General features: G+C 42.3%; 2 long non-coding RNA genes across 2 annotated transcripts in view; one reads left to right on the forward strand and one right to left on the reverse strand.

The window, feature by feature from the left end:
* LOC144341215 (uncharacterized) overlaps positions 1 to 18,186 on the reverse strand; it is a 117,456-nt gene that overhangs the window by 26,189 nt on the left and 73,081 nt on the right. The gene's annotated exons all lie outside the window — the stretch shown is intronic.
* LOC114678733 (uncharacterized) lies at positions 2,827 to 11,541 on the forward strand. The gene is made up of 3 exons (XR_003730205.2): positions 2,827 to 2,962; positions 3,702 to 3,784; positions 11,198 to 11,541. It is a non-coding gene; the product is annotated as an uncharacterized LOC114678733 (long non-coding RNA).

The raw sequence follows: 18,186 nt of genomic DNA on the forward strand, positions 1-18,186 counted from the left end.
GTGAGCCACTGTGCTCAGCCATAACCTATGATTAAATCAGATAGATGGATAGGTAGATAACGATGAAATGTGTGTATGTGTATACATATATATATAGACACACACACACACACATATATATATGTTTGTGGGTTTTTTGTGTACGTATGTGTTGTGTGTGTATTTGTGTATGTGTTTTTTGTGTGTGTGTATTTCAAATCATTTCCAAGATCCTTAAAGTGAAAGACACCTGAAGATCATCGATTCCAGTCTCCTCCTTGCACAGATGATGAAAGCAAGGACAGTTAAGCTCTTTACGTTTCTATCTTTCCATGAAAACACAACTCTTGAGGACGGACTTTCCAGTTCTCATGCGTGATGACAGCTCTACACATGTGCATTGCAGAGAGCATGGGGGCGCCCCAGGTGATTCCGTCCAAGGTGGGCACATCCAGCTGCAGCCACATAAACTACAGCCTGAAAGGAAGAGCCACTCACACCCACCTGTGAGGGACACTTTGCCATTCTGTTTTTTGTATTGTGGATTTTTCAGTTTCATGGAAGAAGGCAACATACTCTGCCCTCGCAGAGTATCTGTCTACATCACAGCATCACAGAAAGTCCCTAGACAGGTCGGGTGTGGTAGCTCATGTCTGTAATCCCAGTACTTTGGGAGGCCAAGGCAGGCAGATCACCTGAGGTCAAGAGTTCAAGACCAGCCTGACCAACATGATGAAACCCCATCTCTCCTAAAAACACAAAAATTAGCCAGGAATGGTGGCACACACCTGTAATCCCAGCTACTCGAGAGGCTGAGGCATGAGAATCACTTGAACCCAGGGGGCAGAGGTTGCAGTGAGCCAAGACAGCACCATTGTACTCCAGCCTGGGTGATGGGTGACAGGGTGAGACTCCATCTCAAAAAAAAAAAAAGAGAAAAAAGGAAGTCCCCAGACAGAAATGTTATTATGTCCAGCTGCTTTTGTGAGCCACAAAAAGGATGGCGATTGCATTGCATACAAAGCCATGGGGGGCGGTGGCATTGCCTAATGTGGGTAGGACTAAAATGTCACTGGATTCACTTCTGGCAATTATCTGGAAAGTAACGCTCTGGAGCAGAAATCATGGTCCACCCTCATCACCAAACTTTATCCTTCAGGGCCAGGCACTCCACGACACATGAGATGGATTCCGTACCACCACCTGCGCCCGGCTCTGGCCATCAGAACACGGGCCCTGCTCTAGCATAGCCATTCATACTGACTCTTAACCCACCAAAGACTAAATAAATTCTAAGATTATTCCAGAGATCTTTTCTCCCTGAGTCTTTTAAATCACTCCTGTGATTATGCTCTGATGTTACCGTAGCTATTACTTAGCTGAGAGACAAAAAGTTACTAAAGGGACATGGTAACTGGCATTGATTATTTAAAGGGTATGAATAGAAAGGAGAAATGAACTTATTCTACCACAGATAGGGCCAGCGGATGTCTTATCCTCTTGTACCTGTGTCAGTGAAGGGTGAAAATTGTAGAAAGACATATTTAGCTCAATAAAAGAAAGACATGTCTGATAGCTTGATAATTCGGCTAAAACAGAATAGACTCATTTGCATGGAGGCAGGACCATCATTCCCGGAAGTTTCCAACAGAAACCGGGTGACCGTCGGTCAGAAGCATGACAGCGGGGGCTCGTGAGGGGATGGAGTATCAGACCGGGTGATCCTTGTGGTGAACATGGGGGTTCTCCACCTGGATCCCCACCTCAGGGTCGAGGCAGCATCCCCCAGATGTTGAAAATATTACCTGCTAAAAGCTCACAGAATTGACTTGCCTACGTTCACACCCCTTCTCAGGGGATAGCCACTGGCTTGATGACAACCTCCAGTCAAGCCCGAGGATCATCGAAGCTCCAGGATCGCCGAGGCCTCAGCTGCAGCTGCATTCAATGCCAGCTTCTTCTCCTGCTCAACCCTGCCTCTTCACAAAGACACCTCCCCAGCTCCTGCCTGCAAACCACTGCATGCCTCGCTCCAAGGAGCTCAGGCTAAGGCAGTCCATCAGGCTCCTTTGAGTGTTTATAATTCTACCATTTATTCTCTTTCCAGACAGCGAACACTTACAGATATGTCACAACTTAATTCCCATGCCTTTGCTAGCTCGAGTATAGCCAGAGTGTGGTGAGAACCACTGCCAGCCTCCTCTCCCTTCAGCACTCACGATGTGTCCATCTGTGTTCTCGGTACTATACCAGTGAGGCAGGGAGAGTCCTGGAAATTATGTCCACAGGAGAGACTCGCAGGAGCCAATGTGGATCACAATGCTGAGGACATCCAGACACACTGTGCAGGGGATGAAGAACGCAGAGATCCCAGCGCCATCCCTCAATAGCTATGCATTAGCCTTGAGATCAGGCTCCCAGAAACCTGGGCCCCCACCTGCACATCCCTGCCCCGGCTCACCCTCTACACATCACCTGTGCCCAGGAAGCGGTGAGCCAGTGAAGGAATAAATGAATGCAGGAATGAAGGACCTTTGTGTCCCATGGCCAATCCCTCCAAATACATTCAGCAAACTTCACTCGGCATCCCGTAGGCCTCGCGCTCTTTAGACATATCTAGGCTGCCCACAATATTGGCCAAAAATGAATCATTCTGAGCCTAAGCAGGCTGTGTGAGGCCAGCGTTAATCATCCTCCCTCGGCTTGGTTTCCTGGAGCTGGGGCACACTCTCACTCGGGCACTGTCTCAGGCAAACGGCTTCCAATTGTTTATTTCTTACTTGCCATATAATGTCCTATTCAGGCGTCCCAGGCATGTCATAAAAATGCAGGACGCCAAATTTGAAGGAAGTTTTCCAGTGTGTTCCCCTCAGACCCACAGCCTCCAGAGCCTCCGCCATCACCATGTAAATGCTAATGAATGACAAGTGCCGCAGAGGACTTTCATCTTACCATTTGATGAGGAAGTTGGCTCTGGACACGGGTCAGCTGGGCCATTTAGTTAAAATTTGGTGCTAATGAGAGCAAGATAGAGACTCAGGCCCCTTATGGCCAATTAGCTCTGTGCAAAGAGAAAGACTCAGTTCTGTGGTCAAAAGCTATCCTCTTCAACACAGTTAGCTATTCTAGAAATGTGTGATGTTGACCCCAAAGGGGAATGGAGTGTAAGAGGAGAGGCAGTTCAGCGATGACGTCCTCACAGCCTGGAGAGGCAGCTGACAGCACGTGAGCAATTGTCTGCAGGTTTGGAGATGTCTCACTGTTTAGGAATGACAGAAATAAATCTTTTGAGCTGCAGACAAACATTTTGTTTAGTTAGGTCCAGGTATCTCATTGAGGAGCGGCTTTGGAGATCTTGTTTCTAAACCTCTGGCTTTTGTGGAGCCATTGATTTCACTGCTTCGTTAGTTACCCACAAGGTAAACACACTTTTGAATGCAATTTTACTTTTTTTTTCACTGATCACTTAACAGACTTATAATCCCTTAGGTTTAGAAGGATCCATACAGGTGACTCTTTTTAGGTAACCAATCCAGGCTTACTGTGCCTGGTGACAAGCCATTGCCCAATCTCTCTCTCACTACCTCTGGAAAAAGCAAAGTAGGGGGTCTCCCAGACAGCAATTCATCTGGGGGCACTCTGACAACCAGGAAGCTCTGGTTGATGCTCGGAGCATAAACCAGACACATCATGAGGTGGATTTGTTTGTTCCCTTTTCCTAGAACAAGGATGATTTCTGCCTTGCTTTGACACAACGAATGGAGGTCACTGAAATAATCTTTCCCACTAGGAAGACTGTCACGAGGTGAGTGCACGATGGCCCCTGCACCCAGACAGAAAGAGGCCCCACGCCCTAAGACGCCCCTCTAAATGCACATGGCCACCCAGGTCTCCTTCCCTTCTAGACTCTCCTTTTTTCTTTTTTTTTTTTTGAAGGCAGTGAACAACTATTTTCATCTTTCACTCTCAATTCTTGGCAAAATATTTAGCATCCAAGAAATATTTTTGGATGAATTAACTAGTAGGTGATCCTCTCACTTTCTCTGCCTAAGCATGTAAAATTATACCAGATAAAAAAGTCACGCTCACAGGCCCCTGTCTTCTGTCCTCACCTGGTGAGGCCTCCGCAACACCGCCCCTAACACTCACGCTAGCACGGTGGACATCACCCACTAACACACACTGACACTAACACGGTGGATGTCAGCCACTAACACACACAGCAGCCCTGGACTCTTTTCTCCTGGATGACCAAGGGAATTCTCCAGAGGGACCAAGAGTTCCTCAGAGAAAGAGGCAACCTTCGTCTTCCTTGTATGTAAGCACAATCTCCCCCCTGCAAGAACCACAGTGTGTTCATCCTGTCTGTAATACCTTAGGATGGGATGGTATCCGAGTCCCTCTGGAATGAGCTTCAGTTCTAAGGTTTTGAAGGGAAACAAGAAGCAAAGGATCTTGGGCCAAGTATTTATCTTTTATGAAATGAGGTGAAATGAGCCAAACCATTGTGGAATTAACTAGGAACGAAATTTAGTTCTATAATATGATTACTCAAGTTGCAGATAATAACAATTGTGAAGAATTAATCTGAGGATTTGCCCTTTCCTTGGAGTTGTAGCTGAGGGTGGGGGAAAGAAGTTCTTTAGCTCCTGGAATGATGTCATCTCCTTCTGCTCCATTCACTCATTCTCAAAGTGGATTAGCACTACAAGTACAGAGTGGATTGATCTCTTGTCACAAGCCAAAAGATTTAGACTTTGTGTGCAGTAAATATTTATTGAATGAACACATAATTTTAAAAGCTACATGAAATATCACCTCAAAAACTTCTTAATTATTTCATATCTGTGATTCGAAATACAGTATTTGCCATTTGTCCAAAGACAGTTAAATCATAGCTATTTCTAAAGAATAAAACCTGTCAGCTTTTTTTTTTTTTCTGCTATTTCTGAAAATAAACATGAGTCTACTTCTCAGCACTCAGGTATAGGGTATATTCAATGATCACCGCTGAGTCACAAATGTGCATGCTTAAAATGATTTTCTCTGAGCTCTCAGCAAATACGCAACACGTAGAAGCTTGTATTACTATTATCTTTTTTGAATATGGGTCCCGGGAGTCCCTCACTAAACAAGAGCTTGTTGATTAACCTTGAATCCGGTACATGCTGCCCACTGACACAATCCCACCTCACTCTCCCTCAGTCCCCTTCTCCAGAGATCATCTTGAATGGGAAGAGAAGGCAGGTGACCTCTGCTATTGATGTGTGCACCACAAGCATGAGGTCCCACGGTTGCCACCAGGAATAGCTATCTACTCAGGACCTGATGAAGCGCTGCCCAGACAGCTCTGTAACCCTACACCAGCACACCAATATGTGTGCTAAACTGATCAATAATAAGATTGATACATCTTCTACTTGGCTAAGTTAATCTTCTTATTGATCAGTGTAGCAAACATATTGCTTTTCTTGGGCAGCCTTCCTCTCTAGCTCTTCTCCCCCGCCTCAACGCCCTGGTTGTCTGGTGCTATCAAGAAGAGAAATAGAACAACATTTTCTACATTAAATGCTTCCATTACATCAGGATCATCTTAGTCAGCTGCAAATATCTCTTAGAGGAGAGGATTTATAACCGGCAGGTGCCCAACTCATTTTTCTGTGTGTGTTAGAATCTTGATAATGACCTGGGCTTCTCCTTGCTCACATTTAGCATGTAGATTTTAAATTAATAATAGTTATCCACTGAAGGCAGTGCTTGCCTTTCCCATTACAGCACCTACAGCAAAGATCTGAAAAATTAAGACTACAAACAAAGCCAGCATAAGGCACACACCCAGTCTATTCCTGCTGTATTCTTTTTCCTATTCAAGACAGAGTAAAAGTGGGAGACACAGGAAGCAATTTCAGAGGACAGAAAGGGGCTAGCCGCAGGCAGGGAGAATGACGGAGAGAAGAACTTAACAGGAATGCTTATTCTAGGAAGATAATCCAATTCAGGGACCTGATTTCTCCTCCTACGTCCACACTCACACAAGGAGACTCCGGGTCAGACGCTTCACCTCCAGCTCTGTGGCAACTCCCTCTGTGACTTGGCAATTACCGTCACTCGTACCCAGAGGCTACAGAAAAGCTGGGTTTCTAACACACAGAGCATTGTTGTCAGATGCGGAAGGGCAATCCGGTGCTGGAGTGCTGTCCAGACACGCAGGGCCCCTGCCAGCCCCTGGCAGGATGGGAGGAGACTTGAGAGGGGACATGCAATGGCGCCTTCTAGAAGAGAGGCCTTAGCAGCTCTGAAAGCCACACGGTGTAACGTGGAGCCAGAATGTGGTGTCTCCACCAGAGCATCCTGTGGGAGGGCATGTGGGCTTACAGCACAGCGGGAACGGTGCTGCGGCACCCTGGAGCAGCCACCAGCCACAGCCAGCCAGCCACGGGGAGGGAGGGTTGCCAGGTGAGCAAGTCTGCGGGTGAACGAGCACACCAGCCGCCGTGGAGGAAGCAACGTAATTTCTGACCCATGGACCATGTACTGGGGGAGACTACTGTGCACCATGTGTAAGGAAGACTATTCTTGAAGGAGAATTGGGCCTCCTGAACTGGTGGGTTCTGGAAGGCAGCAGCTGGCTCAGGTGTGTGGAGATTCCCGGTGTCAGGAGGTGTGCTGGGGACAGCCAAAGACTGAGATCTTCAGGAACTGCTTCCGAGCACCAACACACAGGTACTCTTTCCTGACTGCCAGCACCTTTGCCACATCCAGGAAACATCAGTTCTGGAGCACTGGTCGGGGCCCTGCCTGTGCCCGTTTCAGACTTTGTCAGTCTGGAGGCCTGCGACACAAGGAAGGCTGTCAAGCTCCCCTTCCTCCCGAGCGAGCCCTGGGAGGTGCCTTCCACATGCCACAAAGGAGCCAGCTCAAATGAGAAGGCGATGGGTTTAAACCCTTTGGAAAAATCCTTAGTTGGCAAATGAGAGTCAAGTGCAGCCTTCCCTCTGCCACCTGGACGTCTCCCTGGGCTGGGTCATGCCCATCAGTGAGCTGGCTTTGCTCTGCTGGGGCCCCACGGGAATGCACGCAGTGTTTTGATGGTAGGACGCTGTGTCTTTCGGATCGCTCCCCTGACCTCCACACTACATAGGATAGGGTCATCAGTGTTTGCTGAATGATGTTTGAATAAAGGCAAGTCAGAGCCTTAGCCCAGGAAAGCCCATCCTTTTCTAGAATCTCCTGGTGGACAACTTTGAGTTCAGCTTGCTTGACTGGCTTTTCTAACACTGAATTTTGATAGCTCTGTTACTACTTTGGGGGAGGCTATTATGGCTCAGGGCTGACTTTCATACTTCATATAAGCACATGTTGCTGAATTTGACCATCACTAAAGTGTCCACGTGGGAGGAAGGGGGTCACCTTCCCCCATGCTGCATGGGCAAAGAAACTGAAGTGCATAGTCTTGCTGGAGACTCCAAGATATTTGGTGGGCAAACTGGAGGCAAGCTTGGTTCCCCGCGCTTTGCCAGGTGTGAGAGACTGAAGAATATTCAGAGTTTTCCTTGAGATCCGAAATCCGGGCGGCCCCTCTGGGGTCAGCGTCTTAGAACATCGTGAAGATAATCAGCAAGTCCATATCGGGAAAGGCTCTGGAAGGGCACAGCTGTGCCTTCTCCGTGGCTCCATCTCCGGTGGGTGAGACTCTATTCTGTGGCTTATAGGCAAGAAAGGAATCTTGGTTACAAACCCTCCCTATGCCGAGGGCCATGTAATTAATGTTCTAAAGCAGAGGAAGTGAAATCAAGGGCATCTGATGAAGCGGAGGAAGGCTCACTAGGCTCCAGGTTGCTCTGCTTTCTAAGTGATAAATACAGTCTCCTTTAAGTGGGAAAAAATGCTTCACAATATCCATTAGGATGGAGGCCAACAACATGGTTTAAGGACAGAGCTGAGAGCTGCCACTCATAGACGGAAGGGTTTGTCCACTTCATGGCGTGTGTCCAGGACCAGCAGTGCCAGCTTTAAAAACTCAAAACTTCACTTTATTTCAAAATTCCCTTCCACCTTACTCAGCCTGTATGTACAATGATCTTTTCCTTACCCCAGAATCTGAACAAAACCAGCTCGAGAACAGGTTTTCTGCCCCTTGTATAGGATTAGAAGAAAGGTGGACATCAACAAGCAGGAAGACTGAAGGCACCATGGGTGCCTGTGTGGGTCCAGCAATGCCCTGCAACCCTGGGCATCACCAGCTGTGTGCAGGGAACCACAAGCGCCCTTCCGGGGAGCTGGGCGCCGTCCTTTCTGCCTGGTGCTAACGACCCGGCCAGGCTTCTGTTTTCAGGGGAACGAGGCTGAGCCAAGTGGAGAGTGAGTTATTTAAAACCGGTTCTGCCCACGGATCCCTGATTTCTTGCAACTGTTTTTGATTGACAGGCAAGTCCCTGTGTCCTTTTTATTTCTGTGAGTTAACTGAGGTTTTTACACTTTTTGCTAAAAAGGAAAAAATTTCCCTTTCTTGGCACTCAGGGAAATCTTTCTGCACAATATTTGCAACCAAGAGCTGGGGCATTGAGCCTTTTTCCTTGTCTTCTGTGGAATACCAATACTTTATTCTGAATCTGAGATATTCCTGATGGACCAAAAGTGAAAAAAAAAATTTTAAATGAAGGAAAAAAAAGCCCTCCCTCTACTGTCAGGAGCAAAAGAATTCTCAGTATTTCTAGGACGAATGTTGGATGTGATCTTCTTATTTCACCTTTGGATAAATTCTCACTTCAAGCAAAACTCTTTTCCTTTGAAACTGCTGTTAAGCAGACACATACCAAAATCACTCAAAAAGAATGTTTTGCCTCAGAATAATGTGATGTATTTAATGTATTCTGACAGTCATCAATATGCTGGACTCTAAATGCCTTTCATTTCTACATGTTCTTCTTTCTCTATGTTGGCATTGGACATCTATCCTTAATTAGTACCTACTCTTGGATGGTTTTCTCAGCCAGGAATGATTTTGCCACACACAGTCCCCCCACAGGGACATCTCGCAATGTCTGGAGATATTTATTTTGAGTGGTCACCTTTGGGAGAGGGAGATGTTACTGGCATCCAGTGGTCGAAAGTAGGGATCCCACCATGCACAGGCCTGCTCCCAAACAATCATCTGACACCAACGTCCAGATGTCAAGACAAGAAGTCCTCATCAGATAATGAAGACATTTGGCCAAATAGACAACCATACGTTCAATCTGACACAATTTACAATTTCTAAGCTAATGCACATGACTTTGGAATAAGTGGTCAATGCCATGTCTGCATACTATGTACAGTATTTTTAAAAATTTATTCACACATATGGTAGCTACCCCATGCCCACACTTTATAAGGAGCGTCCCTGAGAGATCTCCTAAGGTGGAAAAGACACAGACACTCCACAACCACAAAGCTAACAGAACATCACTACAGACAGGCTAAAAAGAGGGAGACACATGCAGTAGCCTGAAAAATAGATACAGGATGTTTTGCATTAAAAATAGGAATGAGACACGGTGACTCAATTTGGAAACAAAAGGCTGAAAACTCAACACGTGTCTTTAGATAGACAGGAGAGAAAACTATTCCTGAAACTGTTTAACGGAACACAGTTCATGAGAAATAGGGTTGGAGATGCCGTTACTGAAAGAAAAAAAAAGAGGAATTTCACTGTGAATGATCCAAATGTAAAGACACTGGTTAGAAAAAACAAAACAAAACAAAACAAACAAACAAACAAAACAGGCCAGATGTGGTAGCCCACACCTGTAATCACAGCACTTTGGGAAGCAGAGGCGGGTGGATCACCTGAGATCAGGCGTTCGAGACCAGCCTGGACAACATGGTGAAACCCTGTCTGTATTAAAAATACATTTTAAAAAAATTAGCTGGGTGTGGTGATGTGTGCCTGTAATCCCAGCTACTGGGGAAGCTGAGGCAGGACAATCGCTTGAGTCTGAGAGGCAGAGATTGCAGTGAGCTGAGGTTGTACCACTGCACTCCAGGCTGGGCAACAAGAGACTCCATCTCAAAAAAAAAAAAAAAAAAAGAAAAAGAAAAAGAAAAGAAAAAGAAAAAGAAAAAGAAAAAAAAGCAACAACAAAATGATACTAAATAGAAAATGGGCTTCAGATAAATTTGGATTATTGTTGAGATTAATAAATTAGAAAAGCAACCTATAAATTAATTATATTTTGTCTTCTAGTCTAGAGAAAATGCTAGAAATAATAGATTTCAGTTTGTTTGCGTTGAATATGCTAGGGTCACATTTTTGGGTAAAGTATGCCTAAAAAGAGAAAGGTAAATCAAAGTCTCACATTTTCAGAGCAACAAAGGAATCTGTCACCTTTACAATATTTAACATATAAACTTAGCAATATATTGTCTACTGCTTAGAACTATATTAGCAGAAGGCTGCTGAGTTCATATACAACATTAGCAAGCAAATTCCATTTCTTACAAATAAACACATTATATGAAATAATCGATACACAGTATTGCCCAATCACTGTGACCATTACATGCCTTCAAGTGGAAGGTTATAGTACTCAGATGAAGTAAGACAGTCTGGGTAACAGTTGACTACCTTTGGAAGCTTCATGTTTCTTAAATTTTATTTAAAAAGACAAGCCCTAAATAGCTATATATACCCAACTCTTTAACACTGCATTTGCTCACTCTGTTCTTGGAGTCATAAAATGTCAATTTAAAAAAACCTTTCATTTTGTAATTTTCCTCAGAAGGATAATTCAGGATTCTCCAGCAGAAGCTTGAAATGCTGTGGATTGATTCAACCTCCAACCTATGGTAATTGAGTCTGTCTGCCTATGTTTTCAGCTCCGAAAAGGAAAAACATGACAACTGGCTGTGTTTTCAGAATGAAAAGGGCAAATCCAACTTTCAGTATAGGAAGTCTGAGTTGTGTGGCGCAGAGGTACTGTAGGAAGGGTGCCCAGGTACCCACGTATAGTAGAACTGATGGTGAGAACTTTGATGGGAGGAGATGGGAGGACAGACTTTCCAGAGGACAGTGGAAAAACAAATGCAAAATCATGAAGGAAAGGAGCATGGCCTTGAGTCACAAGCATGGGGTCCTTGCACAGAAATAATCAGGAGGTAAGTTTGTAAGCATTTGGGGATCTTAAAGTGAAACACCTTGCACTAAGCTGTCTGAATTTTATCCTGTATGCACTAGGAAAGAAAGAATGAAGGTCCGCAATCAACACTGAGTTCTGAGAAGTTGACTGGGACGATGTTCTACCCAGCTCTCATCTAAAGGAATAGAGTCCCCAAGCCAGAGGAAGCCATCAGAGAGCTTCTCAGCTGAGAATATTCTATGAGGTCCCAAAGGTTAAGGATGCCAGTTACAGAAGCTTGACAGAGCAAAAGGGGAAGGATGTGTCACTTGGCCATGTAGCTGACTGAGCTTAGGGAATAAGAAAGCAAATGCAATGGAGGTGACCAAGGGGTGACAACGCTTCACCATCAAGATGAAGACCATACAGGGGACTGGGGGTCAGAGGGAAGCGAGGATAGGGAAGTAAGGAGTGTGCTCGGTTAGGAAAACGTAGATTATTGATGCGCCCTTGAGCTGTTTAGACAGAGGTAGCCAAAGACAGCTGGGAGATGGCCACTCAATATTAGGATTCAGGGCTGCCACACCACCCAGCTTCAGGAGTTACCTTTCCTCTTGTTTTCCATGTGCCTGGTGCTTCTCAGAGTTGTGTAGTGTGGTGGCCTTGGGAAAGGGTCACTACTAATAGTTTCAAGGAGCCTGAAAATCAGTGCAACACATCTACCTGCATTCAGAAAGAGTATCTCCTACTTTTGCTCGACTGATGTAGATCAATAGAACACCCCTGCAGAATTCACATCTCCATACTCCATAGACCATTCTGACTATGGTCACACTCTTTCATGATATATTAGCTGCACATACACAGCCACATTTTCAGCTTCAGGACGAATGTGGAATATTCCATCCTGTTTGGACATACCTTGACCTCACAGCTCTGAAAGACTGCTGTTACAACATCCGCCCAGGTGTGTATCACCTACCTATGGGAACCTGAGCCGCAAAGTCATCTTGAGTGTGGTTAGCTCCTATCAGCTCCATTCCTATCACTCCACATCCCTTTCATGTTTCTTTCCTGGGTATATTTTCGTGGATATTGTTCAAGAAACATAAAATAAAAATTATGGACACAAAATTCTGCAGGCTGTGGTAGGGTAGAAACCAATGTGAATGTAAGTTAGCCACTGTGACTTCCAGAAGACGGTGAGCCAGAGGGTTAGTGCCTTGGTAACCTTCTAGCATGGCCCAGTCTGGAGTGCCTGCCTCAACTGCCCTGAACCTTTCCCTTAATACAACCTGTTGAGATAATGTCCCCAATGTCAACATTGTCAGTGTCCCCACCCTTGACACTAGGGACATTGTCTCAACACGTTGTATTTCTCCAGGAAGCAATGCTCAGTACATGCATGAAGGTGAGCTTCCTTCATTTTAACGAGATTCCCCTTCCTGCACTCATCCTCAGGCGCCTCCAAATATCCAGGCATTCACACAAAGAGCTCCACGGGCTCATGATCTATTATTTCTGTCACTTCCATAGGAATCTAAGTATTTTGCTTCATGAAATCATATAATATTAGACCCATGGAAACTTTTATTCAAACAAAATTATGCATGGATCCTTATATCCACATATACAATATATGAAACAAAAGTGTAGCTGCTCTTGTTGGCATGAGAGGAGAGGGGTCCCAAGTTCTCAGAACCTCCCTAAGGCTCCAAGGAAATTCGGGCTCTGCAAACCTTAGATTAACAAACCCTGAGATGGGCAAACCTGATTTTACCAGTGAGAAAAATGAGGCCTGCTATATGTTAGCAGCATTCTCTCTTCTAAATCTGAGCTGTGCCTCTGCCCATGTCACAGTAAATATACGCCTCTTTTAAATGCATACGGAGAAATTTTTCAATTAGTTTCATTCTCAGGCAACTGACAGGCTAGTAAAAGATGTGACTCACAGAATTTTATATCTATTATATGACTTGGCTGAAACACAGCAAATGTATTATGATATTGATTGGCACCAACTAATAAACAGCATTACAGAAATAATGCAACCATAATAAATGAGACTGGAGGCAAACCAAGAGACTTTGAAAATGAATATTTTGGTAATTATGACCCTCTCTATAAATATAATGGGCAAGGTAGAGAAGCAATTTCTAATGTGTGATATTGTTATGATTAATACATAGAACTGCAAGCAATAAATCCAAGGGAATTATGTAAACTATGACATCTTGCTCACAATATGGTGTTAGTTTTACATTAAAATGTTATAAAAATGAATTGTATAACTTTCCCCCCCAAAAATAAATAATTAGGAAAAGCATGACTAGGATCTTAGTGAATTATATACTACATATACAATGGGATATTGGAAAGTACTCATTGTGCAAATAAAATGTCACATTATTCTCTCTACCATTCTAGTTAAATAAAATCAGAATTATGACTTGTCCTCCAGAGGGGCCAAACTCAAACACCTTTTGCTGAAGTTGAAAGTTGATCAGTCTCTCGGGTCTGATATTTCAGAATGTGGCTGGTGTCTTCAAGGTGATCAGTTTTTGTCTGATGAATGAATGAATACTTGTCACCAGCCCTATGAGATGGCCTTGGCCACATGCTGATGTACTCATTCCAGGGACACAGCGGAGCTCTTTGGGTGACGAAGACCATGTAAGATCAGGGTCAGCAAATCACAACTACTCCCTACCTGAGCACCCACTGAGGGCAAACAGATCAAGAGCTACTGCTGCATGAGATGAGATTATGGCTTGGGTCATATCTTCCAAGGTCTACGTAATGAAATTTAGAAGACCCTACTAGGGAAAAGTAACGCTGACCGGTATGCCAAGGCTTCTCTGAACTATAAATCCATTTATTAATCTCTGGCTAAGTCCGTATAATCTTACTCAAAGCCATAGTTTCAAACATGACATGTGCAGACAGCTGTCAGTCTGGAGATCTAGCCATTCCTATGTCCAGCCCTGTATTTTTCTGTCCACCAAGCATCACCAACCGGATAGGCCATAGCATCTTCAACACAACGCCCCTCCCCTCACTGCACATAAAGCAGCTGCATGACTGAGCCTCCTATTCTAGTGAATGCTCTGTCGCCTTCCCCTCATGCAAGTCATTTTTTTTTTTTTTTGCCTCTTCTCACCATTGACATTCTCAGCACTCAAACCAAATAACTTGTCAAGCCTTTCAAAATGGGCCACAAGTGAAATTTTAGGTGCTCTTCCCCTGGAAGTCAGAAAGCCTCCCCAGTCATCACACTACCTGCAGCATCTTCCACCACAATCCATCCTAATGAGATCCCAATGGAGCCACAACTTACATGCAATTAACATATGTGAACTCTACTAAATTCCCTCAGTGCTGACAGCGAGTTACTCTGCTTATTACAGATATGAACTTTCTATATAATATGGCTCCTGTCCATAAGCCAATGACTTTATCTTGTTCTCAAATATGGAAATCTGTTACAGGGCTGGAATAAAATTGGTGATGTTGGAGTTTTTTAAGAGACAGTATTTCTATATATCATATTTAATGGACTAATGGAGAGATTATTAAAAGGTAGTTTTAGCAGTGCACAATTTTACCTACCACACTGAGTTTAAAATCGAACTAATCTGTATAAATTGAGACTCCACCACGAATTTAGTAATAGACAAACCTACATATGGTTTCTGCCTCAGAGCATTTAAATCTGCCAGTAAAGAACTACTCATGCTTCCCTTCAGCCACCAAGGCCTTTCCTAAAGGAATAACAATTTACTTCTTAAGATAAAGTCTTAATTTATCTCCATTTTGCTGCCCAAATCTTCTTTCTTATCATTTGACTCCATGGCTTGCTCATTCTGTTTCTTCCATCTAAAGTACAGTTTCCTCACCTGATTCATGTATTTTACTTATCTCAAATGTATCCCAAGTTCATTTATTCATAAAGCTTTTCCCCTCTTCCTTTTACTTGAATACTTGTAGAATTCTATATCTCTTCCAAGTATTATGCTCTTTTGAACATTTCTGGTCAGTTTCCACATTGACCTGAACCCATCCCACAAAGTGAATGACAAGGTGCAGAGATGCTGGGTAGAGAGTTGGAGGGGAGATTCTTAATGTTTCAGTACACTCTTAATATTTTAACAGGTAGAACCTTTGACTCCTTCAAGTTCATATGTGGCCACCTCATGAGCTCTGTTCTTTTGCAAGAATTAATAAACCATCTACCTTGTTGAGCATGGCACATTTAATAGAGATACATCTATGGATTTAATACATTTGTTTTCCCTACAGACTTGGGTCTGTAAGAAATCTTCCGCTTTTCCAGGTTGACTCTAGTATGTCATGAAAGCTAACATTTCACTGTAAGAACTAAAAATAACAAGATAAATGGGAAAATCATTCTGTAAAGATACTTGAGAACTACGAATGCACCAAGGTTAAGACAACTTCATTCCAGAGAGCAAAGGGTCCTTGCTAGGTGACTCAACGTGCACTGTCTCTTTTCTTCCCTGGGGTCAATGCAGCCCGAGCCAGTGCAGAGGAACCAGGGTAAAGAGAAACCTGCATACATTTGGTATTAATTGAAAAAGAGTCGGTGAAACCATTTTTAGAGTTTATTCAGGGCTGAAAACTGCTTGTGTTTTCACCAGCATAGGTTATAATGGAAAGGGTACCTGAATAGACTCCTCTTAAGTTATCATCTAGCACTAAAACTAACTTAGTATTAGAACAAAAGTTTCTCTAGGCAAACCTTGACAGCACTTTAACAAAGCCTCAAAAAGATCCAATGGACTCAAATAACTGAACTGTGCATCAGAAGCAAATGCAACAATATCTAAAGGATTACAACAAAATACATCAACTAAAAAAAAATATTTGGCACTCAATAAGTAATTGTCAGACATACAAAGAATGAGAGAAACATGACTACTAACTAGGATAATAGCTAATTCACAAAAACTACTGAGAAATGACAGATATGATGGAACTAGAAGAAAAAGGACATTAAAACAGATGCAAAAAGATACTTCAGATGATCACAAAAATTAAGGAGAACAGAGACATGAAAGAGAGTGATAAAAGTTCTCTAAAAGGCACATGAAACTTCCATAGACAGTAGGAAGTCTGAATTTAAAATACACTAGATTGGAATATCAGCAAAATGTACATCACAGAAGAAATGATCATAAACTTGAAGACATAGCAACAGAAACTATTAAATGTGAAGCAAAGAAATAAAAAAGATGGAAATAAAATGCAAATAGTATTGATAATCTGTGGGACAATATCAAACAGTCTAACATACCTACAATTGAAATCTCAGAAAAAAGGAAGAAATCAAGAAAAAATATGTGAAAATATAATGGCCAAAATATTACAAATTTGATGCAAACTATAAATCACTGATTGAACATATTTTACAAATCCTAAGAAGATTAAAACCATGAAAAAGCAAGATATCAGAATCAAAATTCTGCTATCAGTAATAGGAAGAAAATCTTAAAAACAGTCAGAGGGAAGAAGACACATGATACGAGGAGGGACAAACAAGAAAATACACAGATTTTCTTCAGAAACAGAGCATGTCAGAGATAGTAGAGACATCCCTTAGTATGGAAAGAAAGAAGAAAAAAGGAAGCAGAGGAAGAGAAAGACAGAAAGAAAAAGAAAAGAGGAGGAAAGAAGGAAGAAAGGGGAAAGGAAAGAAAAAAGAGAACAGAAAATAAAAGAAAGAAAAAAATCCAACTTTTTAAAATCTAGCACGGTGTCTCTTATAAATAAAACAGATATGAAGATTTAATACAGAAGCAGAACCTGGAGAATTTATGAACAGGAGACATCCACAAGAAAAAAATGCTAAAATTATTTAGACAGAAGAAAAAACGGTTCTGGATAGAAATTTGGATCTATGTAATGAAGAGGACCAGAAGTGATCAACACATAGACAGATATATAAAGTGCTCCTTGTATATTTTAATAAATTCAAAAGACAATTCACAGTTTCATACAAAACAAATCCACAAGGTCTTATGAATTTTATAACATTTGTAGAATTAAAACATGTGACAAAAATAGCACAACGGATGGAAGCTGTAAGTATACTATTGTAAGCTGATGTATCCCTTATAAAGTTGTGTAATATTAGTAGAAACAAAATGGAATCAAAAAATAATAATCAATGCAAAAGAAGACAAATAGGAAAAAGAGGAACGAATAATGGGTAAGATGAAAAAAGATAATTTAGATTTTTGTTCTCTTTTTCGTCTCTTGAGACGGCTCTCACTTTGTTGCCCAGGCTGGAATGCAGTGGCGCAATCACCGTTCACTGCAACTTCCATCTCCCAGGTTCAAACGATTGTCATGCCTCAGCCTCCCGAGTAGCTGGGATTACAGTCACATGCCACCACACCTACTTAATTTTTTGTGTTTTTAGTAGAGACAGGGTTTCAGTTTCGAACTCCTGACATCAGGTGATCTGCCTGCCTCAGCCTCCCAAAGTTCTAAGATTATAGGTGTGAGACACCTCGCCTGGACTCAAAAAGATGATTTGTAATATGACACATTTAAATCCAACAATATCAATAATTACATTAAATATAAATGCCTATAATGACAAAAAAAGCAAAAAATCTCAGATTATTTTTTGTAATGAAGATGAAAATGTAAGTAGCCACAAGGAATGCACTTAAAATATATATCACTATATGTATTCACATTTTATTATATATGTATTTATAAATTTGTATTTTATTATATATTATATATAATATGTACATTAAAATATCTATATTTTAAAATCTCTGTAAACCTAAGAGGAATGACATAAAGCAGAAGTCCTCTAATCACAACGCAATTAAATTGGATATAAATAACAAGAAGATATCTGGAAAAATCCACAAATAATTGGAAATTAAATAATGCACAATAATATAAATATGGATCAGAGAATAAATCACAAGAAACATTGGAAAATATTTTAAACTGACCAAAAATGAAAAAGAAACATATCAAAGTATCTGGGACATAGATGAAGCCATGAAAAGAGATAATTTGATAGCATCACATACTTATATTAGAAAATAAGAAATGTCAAAATCAA

The sequence above is a fragment of the Macaca mulatta genome, chromosome 6 (genome assembly GCF_049350105.2).
Source record: "Macaca mulatta isolate MMU2019108-1 chromosome 6, T2T-MMU8v2.0, whole genome shotgun sequence".
NCBI lineage: Eukaryota > Metazoa > Chordata > Mammalia > Primates > Cercopithecidae > Macaca > Macaca mulatta.